The 20748-nt window shown below is 40.7% G+C and overlaps 1 long non-coding RNA gene across 1 annotated transcript; it reads left to right on the top strand.

The window, feature by feature from the left end:
- Window positions 1-586: 586 nt before the first annotated feature.
- Window positions 587-20241, top strand: LOC125319619. The gene is made up of 3 exons (XR_007200830.1): window positions 587-706; window positions 11544-11655; window positions 18826-20241. It is a non-coding gene; the product is annotated as an uncharacterized LOC125319619 (long non-coding RNA).
- The last annotated feature ends 507 nt before the right edge of the window (window positions 20242-20748 follow it).

The following is a 20748-nucleotide window of genomic DNA, read 5'->3' as shown; positions in this document are numbered from 1 at the left end:
GTGTATGCTGTGTCAGACGTATTTTGTCACCATAATTATACAGCCTTTCCCAGACCAAGTACCAGAGCATGAGCCACAAAGGGCACAGCCTCTCCAAAACGCTTTGATGACCTGTCCCTTGCAGGAAGGTGGGGCTGCACTGTACAGAAATGCCAAGAGCACCATTTCTGTGAATTCTAGGCACTTCGTATTTCATTACGGTTATTGTTTGTTTTGTTAAAGGTTCGTTAATGGGAGAAATAGGGGAGAATGGCGGGTGGCCGAGTCGACGTCAGCCCCGGGGAAGCTTAGCGCAATAGCCGAGCTGCCAGCAGCGGTGTCTCAGCCCGGTGTCCGTGTCCGCACACTGCCCAGTGGGTGGTGCTGCGGGCACAGCTTGGTTGGCGGCCCAGCCCGACGAGCCCCGCTCCGCGGCCGCCGCGTCCCGGGCTCCAAGCCCCGGGGCCGGCCGGGATCGGGGAGCCGCGGCTGCTGTGCTGCGCTCCGAAGGGTTAAAAGCCTTCGAGCCCCATGCGTGGGAGGGGTCGGGGCGGTGTGGGGAGAAATGCAGAAAAAGTAGGTCAGCTGCGGCCAGCGGCGGAGCGGGACGGGATGGGACGGGCCAGGGGAGCAGGGGCTGGCGGGGGGCGCTCCCTGGCCGGGGGCTGCAGGCGCTCCCGCCCTGACTCCAGGCGTCTGCAGACAATTTGCTCCCAGCCATTAGCAGGTACTCATAGCATTTACAACTCGATAGCTCTACCGCTCGGTACACATTTGTATTTTGGTAAATACACGGACACATTCAAGGAATTTCGGAGGGGGAGGGGAAGCGGGGGGGGGGGGGGGGGGGAGGAGGGGAGGGAAGGGCACTGGAAATTAGAAGTGAAGCACAGTTTGAAACTCTGCCTATACTACAGCTTTTATAATCAGCTTGTGACATGCTTGGCACTAAACACTGTTTATGTCCACAATTAATGCAGTTAATACTAGGTTAGTAACTGTGGCAGCCAGCCACGTGCATCGCCTGGCACATGGGTGCCTGCTCCCAACCGAAGAGGCAGGCTTTGCTCTTCAGCGCACACAGCCAGGCCAGTTCGAGCACATCTGGAGCCAGTTTAACTGGGGCCTCCCTCCAATGCAGCACTCAGCATTGCCAGTGTGTTCTTTCACACAGAACGCTATAGAAAGGGGAGAAAAATTAGGACAAAAATGGGAGTGAGAGAGGATTAAAAAAATGGAAGTGCAAGGCTCTTTCCAATGGAGGCCACCCTGTCACACTGGGCTTCACAGCCTGCCTGAACAAGACCCTGCATCAGGGAGCCCCTAACGGGGCCTCCAGAACCAGTTTGACCAGTTCCTGTTTCTCCTATCTCTCCATGAGGTCGGATGTCTCAGCGAGCATTACACACCTGTAGCTGCTGCTGGGCATCTGTTTTCTCCACCCGATGAGGGGCAGTGGCAAGGCTATTCTCGATAAAAGGTGGTTCACATAAGGACTGTACACATACCAATCCTAAGCATGCAATCCCAAGTAAAATTTTCCAAAAAAGTTTTTCTCAAGACTGAGTCACCATGTTGCAAGGAAGATTTTATGAGCTGGTTTGCAAAAATTCATTTGTACTTTTTGGGTGGGAGGTGAATTTTGAAACTGAATTTTTACAAAGTTCGAAAGCTCTGGCAAGACTTCTGCATCCAGTTCAGGGGTTCCTTGGGAAATCCAGTATCTTCAAACATTGCATCTATGTCGGGGCATACGCCTACAGACCTGCTCACTAATGCACCAGGCACACCGGTTACATGACCTGTTCTTCCTTTGTGGCCACTTACCACTCCAGTGAGAGCAGAATATACGTGCGAATCGGTCACTCATTGAGTAACGTCACTATCATCTGTCACGTGCTTGTTCACTTATCTGTTCCCCAAGGAGAAGAGTGTTTGTTTTGAGATTTTACATGCCCCTAAACATTTATTCCAGTAATGTCAAGGTCAAAGAAAGGTGTTCTTCACTTGCAGTAGGAGCTGGTGTAATCTGAGATAAAGTCCCAGAGGAAAGGAAGCCTACTTCACAGTCATGGCTTGGCCATCGAAAACAAATGCCTTCTGCACAGACACACATAATCCTTCATCTGGAGGGCTACCTCATGCTAGAAGAACATCCCTGTCAACCTTCATCCTATAACCCAGTTCTTCATATAGTCTGAAGTGATCTGTCATATCAATTCCCACTTTCCTTGGCATGGTTGCATTAGAGGTAATCTCTGTATCTCATTTCTGTTCTGAACAAGTCCACAAATACTAGAGGCATAGCTTCTTCAGTAATATTTTAATAAAAATTGTTAGTATTCTCTTACTTTGTGCTGGGCAAAAGGGAAAATTCAGCTTGTTTGTTGTTTTGGTTTTGTTTGGAGTTTTTTTAATTTAGCTACAAATTCACTAAAGGAAATTAATACTTCACAGGATACAAAAGAATACAAAAGACCACACGTGTTTGCTGTTACTGTTCTCCAGACTTCTTTCCTTTATTGCATTCTTAGTCACGCATTACTTCGTTTTTACCTGCAAGAGGGTAGCAAGAGGGTAGCAAACACATGGCAACACATGCTTTAAAGTGTGCTATTCTTTCCTGTTTCAAGGTTTTAGGAGTAACTTTACTGCACATGCCTCCAAAATGCACCAAGAAACCCAAAATAACTGGCTCTTTACCAGAAAAAAAAAAAACCCACTGAAAATGATCTTCAGCTGAGATACTTTTCATTTAGACATGCTTAAATACCACAGAATTAACACTGCATATAGACAACAAAAGGGTTACACACTCATCAGCAATTAAAAAAACATCATCTATCAATGGAAAAATGCAAATGTACAAAAAGGGATTGTGTCCAAACAATGCAAGGATTATGAGGAAAGAAACTTCTATGCCCATTGAAGGGAAGTGGCATCCTATGCAGGGTGCAATCATTGGATATACTAGAGAGATATTTTATCTCCTAAATAATGAAGAAGGGGGATTAGTTGGAGTCCCTCTTCATTGCTGAGTAAAACTGCTCACCATTTTTTCATCAATGCAAACTTGTGTTTAGGAAGACAGGATAGTGTATGACAAATACTGCCTTTCCCTGCTGTTGAGCTCATTACTATACTAATTCAGGTAGGAACACTTCCCCTGCTTAAAATGTCTGTCCTATCCATTTGCCTGCTGAGGATAATCAGAGTGTTTAATTCTGGTGCATTGCCCCAACTCCTGGGATGGCCTGATCGAAGTCAATGGAGCTAACATTAGTTAGTGGGTTTATAAGTGGGATTCCTTGGACTCACTGCTGTTCATTATATGTTTTAAAACTTCAAAAATGGAAATGCACAAAGCTGAGAACAGACACGGAGTATATCTGGTCTTATCATTGAAACATTGTATGTCAATTATCGTGTCCATACTAATGAAGTTAGTCAGACACGCTCTTCTATGTGCAGCTGGAGGGCACTGATTGCAGGTGTAGTTCTCTTGGATAACTCCTTGTTGGAAGAAATGTGTGGGAAGCCCTGGTTTCAATACAGTGGTGAAGACTATGGAAATCGCTACAGTCAATTGGCAGAGAGGTCATTTTAATTTATAGTTAAATCTAAGAGTAAGTCTGATGCACTGATGTGCTCGTAGGGAGCCTTTCTCTCTGCCCAAGTGGCTGCAGTGTACTTCATTTCTTAGCAGCATGTTCAGGAAGAATCAAAGACTGGGAGAGCGAGCCAAAGGATACCTAGGCACACTGGTCAGTGGAAGAGGAATGTAAACGTGGAAGGCAAACATTGCCACCACCCACAGCCAGATATCAGACCCATGAGCAGCTATCAACCCTCAGAATAAGCACTACCTGTGGTAGTCAATAAACAGTCAGACCACATTTTACCAGCTGAAAAAGTAAGAAAGGAGAATTTTTTCACTTTCTATTTCTTCATCCTGTTTCCTCAGAAATGCAGGAGTTACAAGAGCAAGGGATCATTATAAGATAGTCTTTGACCCACAATATAGAATAATTGCCCTGTTAGTTACAGTTGTAACTGTGTGGGGCAGAGCTAACTAAAATGTGCGCCTTCAGTCATTTGTTGACTAACCCAGTCTTTGTGGCCAACTCATGCACGTTCCACTGCAAATGCTTTTGATAATGCTGCTATAAAGGCTTGTGAATGTCAGTGTAGGAGGGCAAAATATTTTGAGTTGCTCAGCTTCACTTTATAAATATTTTTGGAAGCCACCAGTGTGAAATGCTCCATTCACATTCAGCACTGAAAAAAATAATGGCTTCTTCTAAAACAAAGACACATCTGTCAGTGCAGTAGAGTATATGAATTTACATAATCTGCAGCACAGAAAAAGTACTTTCTCAAACAAATTAAGTCAAAGCAGGCAGAGAAAGAACAGCATGAAGCTCTCTATGCAATGTCAACAATAATTAACAGAGTACTTTATAGTCTGCCAGTGCTTCCCGTGAATAAGGTACTCTCAGACATTTGGTATGAACAGGCTGCCCTCCTGTTTCTCTGCTGCAATCCAAAGCTGCAAGTCTTCGCTTTTACTGGCTAGCCTATTATTAACTTTTTAAATGTTTTATGCCACCCAACATTTCCCCTTAGAAGGACAAAGGGCAAAGCGCATGAAGACACTGTTGCAACTGCTGCAGGAATTCATGGGGTTTGCTTTGCCATGTCATACTGGAAAATTCAGGGAATTTGCTTCTTTCTCAGATGCATCAAAATAAAAAAAAACCAAACAAACAAGAAATAAAAACCAAACAAACCCAAACACATTGCACCATGCATAGAACTTGTTAATCCTTCTATTCCTCAGGTTCCCTGTTGATACCTTGGGAGAAGGCTGCTTTCTTGTTTCCCTCATAAATGCATAAAACATTTGGAAGTTTTCTTCAACTCCTACTGATTCTCCAGGGACACAGACTGCAGACATTTTGAATCATGGAGTCTCTTCTCTTAGGCTGCCCGGGCACAAAATGCAGAACTGATGTGAGCCTGCTTTTGCACACAGAATAGCACTGTATTGCTCCTGTACCTCTGAATTAATCACACTGCCTTTGCAGGTTAGATTTCCAGTATTGCCACAGAACGGGACACTCCTGACATCTTTCTCTCTTTACAAATGGTAAAACTGCAGCCTTGTTTAGAGCAGAGGGATTTCCACAAGTTTTTTCCTTCTAGACTGATTCTGACTGATTTCTTCCATGTGTAAGAGTGCTCAGAAGGTTGTCAGGGAGACAACTGTTGACACAGCTTTATCCTGGTATTTGAAGGGCTTGGGCAGTTGAGTGCTTTTCAGCAGATTGTGCATTCGTGCAGATGCAAGCACACTGGCAGAATACAGACCTGACTTTTTCATTTGCCAGTCCGAGCTCACAAGAAAGCAGTACTTCCAGACTGCAGCTGTGAGAGGAGGCCAGCATACCTCAGCTAGTGTTACTAGTTTGAGCAACAGAAAAAACCTGGTGACCAAAAGTCAAGTGCAGTCAGTGTGAGACACAGGACTTATTTGGAAGGTTTGCCTGCACTGTGTGCACTGCTGCTAGTACTTCAGGTGGTTGTTTAAACTCATCCAGGCCAATATAAAACACTGTAATAATGCTTCTCTGATGCCAGCATCCTTTGTAGAGTACAGCCCTGAGCCCAGAAATTCCCATCAGCCTGCAGTCTGTGCCATTGCCTCCAGCTCCTCTGTGGATCTCAGTGCTTTCTTCCTTTGCCTCCTGCAAGCTGTGACCAAAATTAAATCAAAACCAACCATCACGTTCCCTGAATTGGTGTAAAGGTTGAAAATAAGCATAATAAACTTTGCACTGACTGTGGCTAATTAGCACACAGGCAATCATTTATGATTAAGCCATGCAAAATGTTTGTTATTAGCACAAGAGCTGAACGCTACACTACACAGCAAAGGTCCAGGGCACAGAGAAATTAAGTAACTTCCTCAGTTTGATGCAGCAATTCAGTGACAGAGGTAGAAATAGGCCACTCAGTTTTCTCTCTCAAAACAGGTCTAATCTCTAGATCATACTTTGATCTCCCTTTAGCAGCAGAAAATAAACCCCCTCTGTTCACGGTTTAAGTCTTTACAGAAATTACTTTCAAGTTACAGACTCACCATTATCACATCACTGCAAGATCAAACAAAGAGGGGGGCAGTAGGACAGGAAAAGAAGGGTTACTTTGTGTCATTTACTTCTACAGTCTACTCAACCAAGCCAAAGAGGAAAAACTTTTTTTTTTCAGACAGATGTCTTTTACAGCACATCAAACACTTCTCATGGGCGTATGTCAGAGGCATTTTACTACAAAGGCTTTGTCCTTTGCATTCACAGCAGCCCGGATGTTTATCAGGATTTTCCATTCCCTAAATTCAAGATCATATTGGGATCTGCATTAAGATGGCAGCAGAAGTACATCAACAAAGTACAGAATTCTTAGTAAAAAGAAAACACTAGCAGAACTTGTTCCTGCGCTAAGGCTGTGGTGGGGGAGTTCCTGTGATCTCTAAAGGGATGTCTGGAGAAGGAAACAGCCTATTTTCAATGTGGTGGCTTGGACAAAGTCAGTATGAGGGAACAATTGTCTTTCCTAATGGATTTACTTCTAGTAAATGTTTAAGTCCTCCATGCAAAGCATGTGGCTGCAATATCACGAGGACAACATCCCATTATTTACTACATAATATCTCATGCACATATTGTGCTCTCAGTGTGCCTGCAGCAACCCTATGATTTGTTTATTCATAAGTGCAGTTTGTAATTCTTTAAATTATCTAACACAACAAAGAACATTACACACAGCAACGAACTAGATTTAACATTGCTACATACTCTTCCTCTCTTAGGCCAAGACTCAACAGCATCTTGCATTTCATCTTTTCTCACCCCGTGCTCTGGTGTGCATAATCTCAGTCCACAAATTACTACAGGATCAAAAAACTCTTGTATCCTTCCCGGACAAGGTGTTCTTCTTTCTAGGAACAAACCAGTCACTGAGTGTTGTTCTAAGGCAGAACTCCCAGCCTGTCTGCCGATAGAACGGCACAGTAGAGGATAGAGCATGCTCCCCAGCAAGCTGCTGGATCTGCTCCACTCCCTGAGAATGGTCATGCCTGAAGGTTTCAAATCACCAAGACATGTCAGCAACAGTAGAAGCACCTGTCCTCAAACCCAATACTTCACTCTTTTCATTTAGGATGACACTGAGCTCCCACAAAACATTCTGTTCCCCGACACCACCACATATTTAAATGCTTCACTTGAGAGGAAATTTCATTGTAAGCCAGAAGGACACCATGCTCCAACACTCACTGCAGAAAAAGAGGATAGGCAGAAATAGCAGAGATGTCTGAGGACCCTTCTTTTGCTTCTGTTTGGAATATAAACATCTCACAATTCTTCTCTATGCCAATTCTCTTGTAGATTGAAGTAACTGTTTTCCAATTTTAGTGATCCTAGTTTCTCAAGAAGGCAAGACATCGGGTAATCCTATACTTTACTGTCTGCCTACCACCACTGCTACTGTGTAGTCTCACACAGCATTTGTGCATTGCCCTTGCATTCACCAGCAAGGAATGAACAGACTCATCCCTCAGGCTCCAGCAAATGTGTATCTGCAGAGAAGGAGACCCATGTCTGTTACTGGTAGCAGTTAACTCCTCCCCCAGTCAGTCTGAACAGCCTCTCTCTCCAGGTTAAACCAAATGGCTCTGGTTCTCTCTCAGAGATGAGTGAATGGATGTGCCACCCCAAAACTCCCACCTCTCAGATCATATACTACTAATGTGAAAACAGTGGGTAAGCTTCTGGCAGCTCTTCCTCTTTAAAATGGGCTGGGGAAAAGCAGCATGTAATTTTCTGGCAGCAACACTGGAACAGTAAAACTAATGAGTCCCCACAGCTATTCCCACCTGTTCTTAGAGCAATATATATATTGGATATATACCCACCCATGAGTTTATCTGTGACATTAACTCAAATTATAAAAACCTCCCAAAACCAACCCGACCCAGACCCCAGACTTTCCTGCACAGGAAAAACAGTGTAAAAGAGCAGGTGGAAATTTCACCTGTTTCCACATCTTGCTTAAGTTGGGTCTAAGCTCCTTCCATAGAACAGAAAAAAAGCAGGACAGATGTGTCAGCAGCAGCATCGACCCAAGGGTGATACTCACCAGAAATACTGTAGTACATTAATATGGAGCAAGATGAGGGTGAGTCAGCAAAAGACGTTTGTCTTCTATGCAGAGTCCTAAAATTTGGCTCTCTGTCACAGGAAATTACACTAATACTGAATCAGAGTTCTGTACACATCATCGTCCTGTACAGATGTTTTCCATGGTGAGGAAGTTGTTGTTAGGTAGGTTTTACAATTTTATGCAATTATTTTATTTTAAAATGTGTCCTAGAGCATCCAGTTTTCCTTGAGCAGGAAAGTATCTGAAGTATTTATGATTTCTATTCTCTCCAGTAAAAACTCTGACCAACACAGTCCAAGGATAGATGCAACAGCCCTTCCATATTCTACCTGGAAAAGACAAATAATTTGCAACTATTCTCTAACAAAATATACAGAAGAGAAGATGAAAGAACTGAAAAGGATCAGTGGAATGCTCAAAAAAATGGAGATTTATCTCATGACAAATGCACTAGGATTTTTTCTGAGATATTTTTCATTTTTTCCATATAAATTTTTTTGTTAGTTGACATATTTTCAGAAGGAATATACTAATTTTAGAATGCTTCTATTATGATTGGAATAGCCAAGCTTTCTGTGCTCCAGAAACTTTAAAAAAAAATGGGAAATTACTGTTAAAAAAGTCCTGAAGATTTTAGAGGTTGACAGGGTGTTAATTAAAACTCATCTGTAGCAAAACATGTTTAAAATTTATTTCTTTTAATAGCTATTGAATGTTGAAAGTGCAGTAAAGGAGATATGCTGATAATAGAAAAATCATCCCTTTTGCAAATAATAACAGTAATGAGGCATTATTGCACAAGAGGAAAAAGAAGAAGAGCATTTCATCCTGTGCAACATACAACAATCCTGGATACTCTTTCCCCTTAGACAATATGGCCTTTGGCAAACTGTGATGTTATCCAGGTCTTTAAATAGTGAAATTTCCAAACAAAAGATTGTGTAAAAAAGATTTGAAGAAGATATATATCAATGATGGCGCTTGGAAGAAGCCCAACAATGAAAGCAATTCTTGTTTTCTAACCTGGAGAACAAGCTTTCTATAAACACACACAGTGAAGATTACCCCAGTAATGAAGCAAAGTGATGAAGTAAAGCAGGGTACACATACTATGCTTGAAAATGTTTCAGACTTTCAGATATTCTCAACCAAGATGCAAGCTATCTGTCACAGATACATTTGGGATGTAACATCGGTTGAAGTCTGTGGATACAACCTTGCTGCTACATCAATACAATACCATGTTTCCCAAATTATTCTGCTTCCTTTCATAGCTACTTCTGGGTGGAAACATTTCTATTATCTTTTCAGTAGCCCATAAGTCAGCATTGCATAGAGTGGAGTAGCTGAATTGCAGTTGTTTTAGTGTTTAGTATTGCGTTCTCCTGGTGTGTGCTGTTTTTATACATTCAGTGCTAGTTCTCAGATTGAGGCTTTAGCCTAACTACAGGGGGAAAGGGAAGGGATGTTTAGTCTTTGCAAAAGCCAAACCAAAGCTGTTTTAGTGCCAGGTCCCATTTTTTCTGAACCCTGAAAGCTAAAGCCTGGATGGTTTGGATAAGTGCTTCTAATTCTAGCATACCCCTATTTAAAACAAGAGGGAGGATGTGTTTTTAAAAAGCTAAAACTAGTATGGTCTGCAATGAAGTCTCTGAAGACATTTAGGGAGGATTCAGATAAACAATTCCATTCCTCTCCCCACCCCTTATATTTCTCATTAATTTTTATCTTATCCCTTCCTTGCTTTCTATCTTTCAGTTATTGTTTGCTTCCTCTCAATTTCCAATGGAGCTTGAAATTAGATTTCCTTTACCTGCTTGTTAGTGAACGAAGCTCTGAACCACACATTTCAGTGAAAGTTAACTCCCAGACTCAATCACTGAATTATCTTCCACCTCTGTACCTGAACTGGCTGAAACCACACAGAAGAAATTACTGTGTGTGCCTGTGTCCATCTCACACCATCATTATTTGATTGTTGGAAGGATAACTCTGGGTTTAGTTGGACAGAAATAGAACCACCCAATTGTAATGGTTTTAGTCTCCATTTATGACAGCAGAAATTGGGCCACACTGTTACTCAAGATAGAAACAGCACTCATTGTCACAATTTATAACTTCATCAGGAGTCAACTTGGGAACTGCAAGCTGGCAGCAATAACTCATATATTGCTGCAAACTGTATTTTCATAATTTCTGTTGATACTGGCAAAGTGCTTGTTTTGGCTTTCTGCATGTTGCAGTCATTAGTATAATATAACATAGCCACTCAGATATATTTAGGGGAAGGTCATTTTTATACAAATTATTATGTACTGGGAAGTTACATAAACAAGCAAGTTAAAGACATCAACAATCCCACTCCTTGATCCATGCCAAACTGCATTTTAAACACTAGTTGGTTAAATTGGAGGAAAAGTCAAGCAGTGATTATAACAGTTTGAAGAGAGAGGACATTGCATTTCCTTTTATTTGAGGACTCACCTGGAATGCTAGTCCTTGAAAATGGCTAAATATATCCATAAAGCTAGAGGTGTTCAAAGACAAGCTAGAGCACACTTGGTCACTATACCATTAGCAAGATTACTCACCCTTCGTGAGTAAGAATGAAAATTCGTAATCGTAATAATGAAAATTTCCCATTGAGATTTCACTAAGCAGAAAGTACAGTATCCTGACTATTTATTAACAGCTCTTTGGAATGCATTTCCAAGGCACAAAAGGACACTGACCTTGAAAATAGTATTTGGGTGGAAGTAAATGTCCATGGTTTTCATTTTGCAAGTTTGTAACCATAAAAGTTACAAAACAAGTCACTTTTGAGAAGTACTCATCTTTTATGCTCATTAGATTGCAATCCAGCGATGACTGAACATGATATTTAAACAGTAGTGTTTTTGCCAATGAGTTGCATGATCAACACGAACTGCTAATGTTTTCTATTCTAAACCTTCTCAAAATGTCAAGTGTTCTTGTCAGCTGAGTGGAAGTGGCATAAAAGTAACTTTTGAAGTTGTTGTTGATGAGATACCCTTGGGAAACTCAGTATATATACTGAAATGATATTCACAATATTCTCTAATCTCCCCTGCTGCAAAAGAATTAGGCTCCCAGCTCACATTTCCATTGATGGTATTGTAGCACAGTCTGTGTCTTCCTTCCAAAAAAGACACTGAGCATTCTTGAATAACACAGGTCTAGTGTCCTGAATTTTCTCAAGTGGCAAGAAAATAAAAACGTAAAATTAAAAAATTCCTTTTGAAAACCTAGACCGGGTAACTAACTCTGTTACAACCCTCATAATTGCAGCACTTTTAATTTTTATATTTCTTTTTACACAGCAGATCACCAGAACAGCAAAAAGATTCACAGTTGTCTGAGTCACCCTGGCTATAGCAGATTCACTGTTTCTTCAGTCCCAGTTTCTTCTGGGCCTTAAAACATCAGAGAAAGGTAAGAAAACTGGTGCATTACCTAAGGTCCTTCCCAAGGACCTTGCCTGGGCTTACTCCCTGCTACTCATGGTCATGGTGTGTCAACCTGTACAAGCCATACAGAGCTATTTCCAGCAACAAACTGAGGCACAACTTTGATGCATCTGTCCAGAGGTCTTGCAGCCTCAGTCAGGTGCCTCCGGAGCTCTATTGGCTCTTGCAGTGCGCAGTTGCCCCTCTTTGATTTCACCCTATTACAGCAGGAAGAACCATGGGCTTCTAGGTTTTTGGCCCAAACCAGTGCTGGTAATGTTTGTTACACCCTTTACAGCAAAAGCCATGAACTAGTTTGCTTCTAAAGTTCCAATGAAGTCAGGATCATCACCGAAACTTATTTCCAGTGCCATGGGTTTCATGTGTTGCAGAATGTCAAGATCAGGTGTTTTTTGGAGTCCCATTTTTGACTACCAAACACAATTTTTTACCCAAAAATCTAGTTAGACAGGTGGAAATTTATGGACTACGAGCACAGGGACTGCACACTTGTGATCGGTGTTTGGTACTTTAATCACACATCACACAGTCACAGAATGGGTCCGGCTGAAAGGGACCCCAGCAGGTTATCTGGTCCAACTTTCCTGCTCAAGAAGGGCCATCCCAGAGCACATGGCATGGGATTGTGTCCAGATGGTTCTTGAATATATGAGAACTTTCCCTCAGAAGGTGCTGAAATGCCCTAAAGTCTCTGTTCACTTGTTAAAAGGCAGACTGGTATTTTTATGCTTTTGTTGCAGGCACAAGTGTCTGATTGCAGTAATAAATAATATTTTGGACAGGGAAACTCAGTTTTCAGTTTTAGCACACCACAGAAACTACAGTGGTGCAAAACATGTGTTTACAAAGATGAGCCTTTGTACATGACACTTCATGGGTAAAGTGAAAATAAGCATAAAAATCTAAAAGCAGGGTAGAATTTGGCATGTATTTTTATTATATCTGATTTTGTATCTGCATTTTTTCACTTGACCTGTAGCAAGCATTAGCTAGGATATCTCTTCCATTAAATAAACATTTCAGAATTTGAGTGCTTCAAATTGCTAACTGCTCATTTGTGATCATTTAGCAACACTTGGTGATGATGTTTCTATAACAAGTAGTTCATGTCTAAACTGGCTGAAATGTAAAAGTTCAAGCATGCTGGTAGAACAAGTTTGCCTCCTAAAAACATTTCAGGGTCATTTCACATGTTTGATTGCATCTGGTCTTATGACATTCCTGGATTTAAAAGCTTGTTTTCACCCAGGTAATACACAGTACTGCGGCCTCATTTGCATTGTATTCACAAACTTAGCGAGTGGGTTGAAAAATGCACAGGGATATTCAACAGCTAGGTTAACCCACATCCAGAGACATCCAGAATGTGGGTTACGTTCAGGTAGAGGAGGTAGAAGAGTCCAGCTGCCACATCCAGGTCAATGAGATGCATCTGGGTTCTCAGCCCATCCTTGCCTCAGCTGGTTTCCTCTGTAAACCAGGCAACTGCGCCAGTTGGTGATGCTGCTTAGCAGCTCACTCTGCAAGCAGGGCACTTTCGCTGTTAGCCCCAACTGCTTATGCAGCCTTGACAATTGTAAAGCCTGGCATTTCACAATATCGACTTGCTGCCATGAAGTATGAAATTAATCTTTAGAACATCACATAACGTAGGAGCTTTCTTAATTAGTAACAAGGATCACAAACTCCTCAACGAAGTACAGAGCCATAAATGCAGTGAAAAACATCCTACCAGTATTAATTTTTAACTGGAACATCAGAAGCCAGGGGGCTGATTAGAAGCAAGAGGCTACTGATTTTTGTATGAAGTAATAGTAACTTTAATGCTTATAATTTTCAGGTGATTTATTTAATCTTCACACACACCCACAATGAAGGAAGGCAAAACAATTCTGTCTGTGCTACATGGGGATGACGAGGCAGCAAGAATACAGAATCTGCCCAAGGCCAGCATGAGAAGTCTGGAATGCCTGGCTGCCAGCCCCATTCTCAAAATACATCATTCCTTTCTAGAGGCAGCAGCTGCTTGTTCTCTGACACTTATAGAGCATCTAAGATTATTTCCATTGAAGTTAATAATCTGTGCAGTTCAGTGAGAACAAAATTGGGTCATAGATGTTTAAACTGATCCAGTTTCACTGAAGACTCCTGGTAAACTCATGATTACACACAACTCTGTAATTGTCATGTTCAGTTTGGGAAGCTGACTGGCACATGCGGAAGGCTGGGGCAATAACACAAAAGCTGTGCACTCAGCTCTTTGTTCTGCCACAAGCATGGCCAGTCTTCTGGCCAGGGCAATTCCTGCAGCCTGAAATGAAGCTGAGGTTGCATGCACTCTGTGTATCCTCCTATGCCATCACTAGAGGTGTGTACCTTCTGAAGGAAAATCCAAACATTTCCCTAGCCTATGACCAATGCATGCACCAGAGACGTGAAGGCACAATACCTTGGGCAAAAGGGCTTCCTTTAGGATATATGGGCATCCATCTGCATTTCAGTTGTGTGATTGGCTTGACCTTCCCATGACAAAGGCGGCATTGTGGGGTCCTAGGGAAAGTGGCTAAAAAGGGGGTATAGAGAGGAGAATTGTCCCAGCAAAGCAGGATACAGATTTGAAGCTGCAGGTAGGATATCCTTATTATGCTCTAGTCTCCTTGTGAGACCTTGGGCAAAACATGAACATTTCAACTTTTTTCCACAACAAAGCTAAGGATACTAATTTCTTTTTTTTTTTTTTTAATGCTATGTTCACCAAAACTTGATAATTTTAAAGCAGCAGAATTGCATTGAAGCTGGTGGACAATATCTTGTGACTGCAAGAAAGCGCTTTTGACTGCCATTGAGCTCCTGCACAAGCAGGACAGAGAAGCCAGGAGCCACTGACATTGTATATCAGGAACAGTAACATTTAAATGATCATGTTAATTTCCATTGAAGAAATTTGTCCTTATTATTTTTTCTTTTTTGAGCAGTGGTAGGTAGGCAGAGTGAAAATGGATGTCAACCTGACTGCTTATTACAAACTTTCTCCTGCGTTTTGTACCAGGTTTGGCCCTTACTATATGTCCAGAAGGCATACTGAGACACTATAGGCATTTCACTGGGGCAGTCCTGAGTTGCTGTGTAGTAGTTTGGACATCCTTACTGTCACTGAAGAAATGCAGGTACCATGAAAGGATAATTAAGCCCACCTAAGAATTCCAAAGTGTGTCAAACAGCTAACACTGAGTCTTGTGTAATAACCTACAATTAGCATGTAATGCCCAAGGCATTTGCACATTGACAACATGGTTTAATCCATTAATAAAGTAGGCTAAAATGATTATTATAGCTAATAGTATTTTTAACAGAAGTGAAACTACAGAAAAGAAGCTACAGAAACATATTGATTTCAGCTGTGCCTCCCTGACAAGTCTGTATAGATTTTGTTATTTATGGTCCATTTTTTCAAAAAGGACCCAAGGCAAATGTAGAAATCCCTGGTTGTATGAAATGGATGGTTGTGCATCAAAATGAGGGATTTGCATGTTTAACTGCCCATATCTGTATCCTTCTATCCAGTTTGCATATGCAAAGGCGAAGATTGTTATATTTATCAGTGCATAAATGAAAGAAGAGATAAATGACCTGGTTTGCGGAGGTGCTGAGCACATGCAGTTTCCATTTATTTCAACTGGAGTGTGAAAAACAGGCCCTAAGTGACTGGCTCAAGCTCACACAATGCATGATTGTCAGTGCCAGGAAGAAAACCCAGAAATCCTTCCAGTCTAATCCTCCCAGTCTAAATCCTCCCCAGTCTAAACTCTAGACACAGTCTCTCCAAGAAATAAGAAAAAAAAGAAAAAAAAAAATCTGTACAATAGCCTGACCACACTCTTATTCCTATCTCAATTTGCTAAGAGAATAAAAAAAATAGGACATGAAAAACTCCTGCATAATCTTTAATGACTAGCAAATAATGCCAAGTAGGGCAAGTAAATATGTGTGAAGCATTGCTCACACACCCATCAACTTGCATGTGTGTCACAGATGGTTTTAGTGAAGAGCCAAAAAGAGGAGAGAAAGGAAAAGGAAAACAAGTCCACATAAAGAGTAAGCTAGAAAGAGAGACAAAGACATTCTGTGTTATTAAAAAAATCCCTTAAAAATGCTACAAAAACTAATGATAAAAAAAACCCCACTATTCCCTCTCCTTGATAACGTGTAGGCTAATCTCTACATAAATAGAAATAACAGCCCTTTGAAATGGCAATGATTTGCTTGGAAAACATTCATTAAAAACGTCCTGCAATTATTGACTCTATCATTATTTCTTGGCAGCAGCTGAGTCTCACTGCATCTTGTGTTGTTTTTCCAATGAAAAGCAGAGTATTGTTTGGGAAAAAAATCCCCACAAAAACAGAAACTGAAAAAAAAAATCAGACCAAAAAAACCCCACAAGGACATTGCATTTGAAATATGTGCTTGGTGACATGGAGCTGATTGCCCAAAGGAATCAGGATACATATATTTGTATTATTGTACACGTGAGTAGCTTGAATCATGTACTGCTCGCTCTCTTTGTTTGGATTATGCAGCTTGGCTGGGCAGCCATCCAAAAGATTCACATTAAATTCTAGCTATATTCAGCACAAAAGTCATCTAGCATCAGAGGATCAAAGTTACATCAACCAACAAGCACTAAGGAATTGATAAGCCACTAAAATTAGGTCATCTCCTAGCAGCTGCTTTTGATGGATGAAGTAGAATTTAGCCTCAGGTTTTCTATTTAAAGATCTGTTACACCATCTTTTCCTGCAGCTACAATGAGAACACAACAAAGTATAATGCTTCTGATTAAATGTTTAATCATTACTCTTTACTCTTCTGATTGTTTCTGCCATGGCACAGATTTACTGCACATACTATTTGCAGCTTTCCTAACCCTTTTTAAAGTGACATTAAAACAGTCAGGATTTTTAATTCCTTAGTTGAAAAACCTAATAAATTATTTTTAAAAAATGTGGATAAAAATCTTTCAATGCTGTTTACTTGCCATACTTAAAGAGACAGACTATCATTTACTGGAACTGAAAATGAGTATCTAAGCAATTATCCCACCACTTTGCCCACTGGAAGAATCACCATATCCCTGGGAACTGTATGAATACAAAAGTACATATCTGTGCATAAGTACATGTGGGGCTAAGGAAATTCTTATGTTTTTATGATTTTATTTGTGGCTACTTTTTGGGAAATGATCTCATTAATCTAATTAACACATAATTTTAAAGGTACTAGCTAGTGCACTAAACTATCTTCGGTCATTAGCAACTGGCATTATAATTGCTAGAGTACAGCATATGCCCTACCAAGACATGTTTGTGGTATCAGGGTAGTACAAATAGTGCCATCATTAGCATCAAAACCATGACACAGCTTTAGAAGAGAGTTCAAAAGGAAATAAAAAAACTGAGTTAGTTTCAAATGCACAGAACCTGCCCTTGACCTGTTCAGAAGGTCGGCTGGCTGCAGCCTGTGTAAAACACTGTTGTGTCATCATTTCATAAATGAAGCTAATGCAGGACTTTGTTGTCAGGGTTTTCCATACAACATCTCTCACATCTGTTAAAATCCCTAGAATCTTATTCAAATAACCTTGAGAAACAGGAAGGGAAAAGAAACTACATCCGTCCAATGGAAAATATGAAGTAAATAGTCATCTGCCTTTTCAAGTAAAAAAATGATAGGGGAGAAAGACTGAAAAATATAGTACATGACAATGCCACATAAGACACATAACTTTCTACAAATGACAGACACATGCATGCTGCTCTATAGCAGTCATCCTCTGTGCTCCCTTCTGCCAGCCTTGTAAGTGGGCTGTTGCTGGGTAAGAGTCGTAAGAGGTTGAAACTCGCTGTCGTTTCCATTCCAAATTTGGTGTGCCCAGTCTTTATTACTTGTGAAAGCAACATTATGCACTGTAATTCAATGTATAGATCTAGCTTTTTCCAGCTACATACCTCTTCTTCAACAGAAAACCTAAACTGGGGTGGGGAGAGGGGGGAATATATAATAATATGTCTGGAGTAGACAACACATCTGAAACTTTTTCTTTGCAAGAAAGAATCTTTATGAGAAGAATGTAAATGAGTTTAATTTATCAGTTCTGCTTAGTACTGCATTCTGCTTGGATCTCAAGCTAATCAGCTTTGTCTTTTGCTCAGCGTCTCAGAGAAAAAGCCAGCCAGGGAGCCAGCTTGTAGGTGCCTAACTGGCTCATGGAGTAGGACATCTGGTGAGATGGGGATGCTTTGATGCCACATAAATTTCTGACAACCTCAGCTGAAGGCTGTCTGTCATAACATCTGCTGTCTTACTGTGCTATGACCATGCTATGCATTGAGCATATCTGATATTACACTATGTAAATCTTGGGATTTCAGTTTTGACTGGCCTAAGTAGAAGTAGGACAAAAGTGCCTCTTCTGTGCTCTAGCTGGCCTCCTTGGCATATCTTAGCATTAACATCCTTTCTGTTCATTTGTTTATTAAGAGTTACCTCATCACCTCCTAATAACTGTGTGCTTAAGGCAAAACTGGCCAAAGATGCCAGAATGCAATAAGAGTTTGCTTACTTTGTGATATTGCATCTCTGCATCAATCTCGGGAAATAAACACAACGTCCTCTATTGTTAAACAAAATACCCAACCCTTTTCCCATGGAATAAAACCATGTATTTTCACTAGGTCCACAAAGTTTGTTTAACTGAGGACAGAAAAGAAGAATAACATTTGCAGGAGAAACTGTATTATCCTGGTAACTTTTTCTGGCAGTGGATCTCATTTAAAGTTAAAACAATTACTGAGTATTTCCTTCTTTCAAATTACTCTTATTCTTGACAGTGACAAACACTCATAAATGACAGTGGGAGTTTAGTATACATATTATACTGAGTCTGATGCTAATCTCAATGCAATGTAACATTACTTAACCCATGACCATAAACTAAAACTTGATTGTTCCAAAATGACCTGAGGCATTTTTGAAAAATCCAATGGGCCAATTTATAATTTGACACTTTGAAAAATTACTTTTTTAATGATTATTTGTTTCAAAAACTCTTTCTTTTACCTGTTTCTTCTCCTAGGGTCTTTTGCTCCAACAAATCATGTGATGATCAGAATTTGGGGATAATCGAAGGAAGAATAGCTGCCCTTCACTTTTGTGCCATTAGCAGCTTTATCAACTGTAAATATCCTTGAAAAGTTAAATGGAGGTAGAAATAAAACACCACAAAAAAAAAAAAGAAAAGAAGTCAGTTCAGTAGTTTCTCATATTTAGGGCATTTGCTTGGTATACAATAGTTTCTAGTTTTGATAAAATGCTGTGGTTTTAAATATCAGATTTATCATTGTGATTGCAGAAACTGTACTTTGTTAAAAATAATGTGAGGAATGATTGAAAAAAGATCAAATCACATTATTATGAGCTGTAGTTCTATTCAGCAGGTATGAAAGCTCTAGTAGTTGTAGCTCTTCTTGCTTGCCCACACATGGTTGCTATGCATAATGTTCCAAAACACAAATGCACAAACCTGCTGGCAAGAGTCAGTAAAAAGAGGAGAATTGTGGTTTTAGATGTCCTTCTTAGATGAGAGGACCTGCTTCTTTTAGGTCTCTCTGTCTCTGCCTATGTCAGAAGAGTTGTGCCATCCTATCTGTGTCTTCTTGGAAGGGCAATATGTCCTACTTCCACTTAAAGGTTGAGGGTTTGGCAAGGAACGTCCTGATCTTCCAAGAGTGAACAAACATTGTGCAAGATTTCATTACAGAGATCCCAAGTTGCCAGCCTAAAATGCTTTACCAGGCAATCACTATTTCCTGGGTATGCTTATGAACCACAAGGAGCTTGATACTTACGCAGCTTGCAGTATGCTACGCATATCAAAATCAGCTACAAGATGGAAGAAGTGTTTATGGAAGAAAAGGTTGGTATACACTGACACATTTTGATGGGTCACTAGCCTAAAGAAGCCAAAGCAAAGATTAAGCTGAGAATATGAGCTTTGGTTTGTGGTCTTGTGTGCTGAGGAACCAGCTGTGCCAGCTGTCTTTCAGAAAGTGTTCTTGTTGTTTTCCATACCCATGAACTGCACTGGAGAAGAAAACTGTGAAAAGAAAAATTAGACTCACAAAATCAAGCCCTTGAATCTGGGTAAATTAAGCAATAGGATTAAGGTTTTTCTCTGCCTCTTAATTGAGCCCCCCCCCACCATGCTCCCCAAGCTCAGTTCCCATGGCCAGGTTCAGTGACACATCTCATACCTATAGACAAGTACATAATATAAAACATGGACAGATATTCTTCTGCTGGAACCTTGCCTTCTTTCAGTGAAGGGGCAGCTACTCAATACTTATGTTTATCCTACTCATTCAGCATGAGATCTCGGGTGTCATTTGCTGCATGCTATTTAAACCCTACAAGCAAAAGAGAACTTTTCTTTTTCTTGGGCTTTTATCTGGTTTCTACATCATAATATGTTTCCTGTTTTGGTTTTCTTTTTTTCCCTTTAAATAAACCTGAATACATTTACTAAAAGTGTGATGTCATTACTAGCATTTTTAGATGCACAAAAAGATGAGTTTCAGTGAGAAAAAAGTTAAATTTGTCTATACTGTAAGCTAATTTGTGTGGCCAGTTTGAGTTGCCAGCTACAATTCTCAGTACTCAAGAGCACTCTATATTTGCTGAATATGATTCTCACTGCCATCAGTTTCTGCTGTGAGGGTTTATTATTTCTGCATATCAGATCAACACCTCTAAACATGGATATTCCTAAATGAAGAACCTACTGTTCTTCCTCACCCATCCAGGATCCTTCTCTTCACCTGCTATTTCTCACCTTTTCACTGACTGCATTGCACCAAAGCTGCCATCTTCCCCCTCCTACCAGGCCAGTAAGATTTGGATTGTAGCAAGGGCAGCATCTTTACTCTTGTGTCTAGTTTTTAGCTCCAGATAACTGCTGACAGCAGCAATTTCAAGGGAAATTTGCAATGAAAAGTCTCTA

The sequence above is a fragment of the Corvus hawaiiensis genome, chromosome Z (assembly GCF_020740725.1).
Source record: "Corvus hawaiiensis isolate bCorHaw1 chromosome Z, bCorHaw1.pri.cur, whole genome shotgun sequence".
Lineage (NCBI taxonomy): Eukaryota > Metazoa > Chordata > Aves > Passeriformes > Corvidae > Corvus > Corvus hawaiiensis.
Note: the sequence above shows the minus strand (reverse complement) of the source record. Positions and strands in the feature narration are given on the sequence as shown.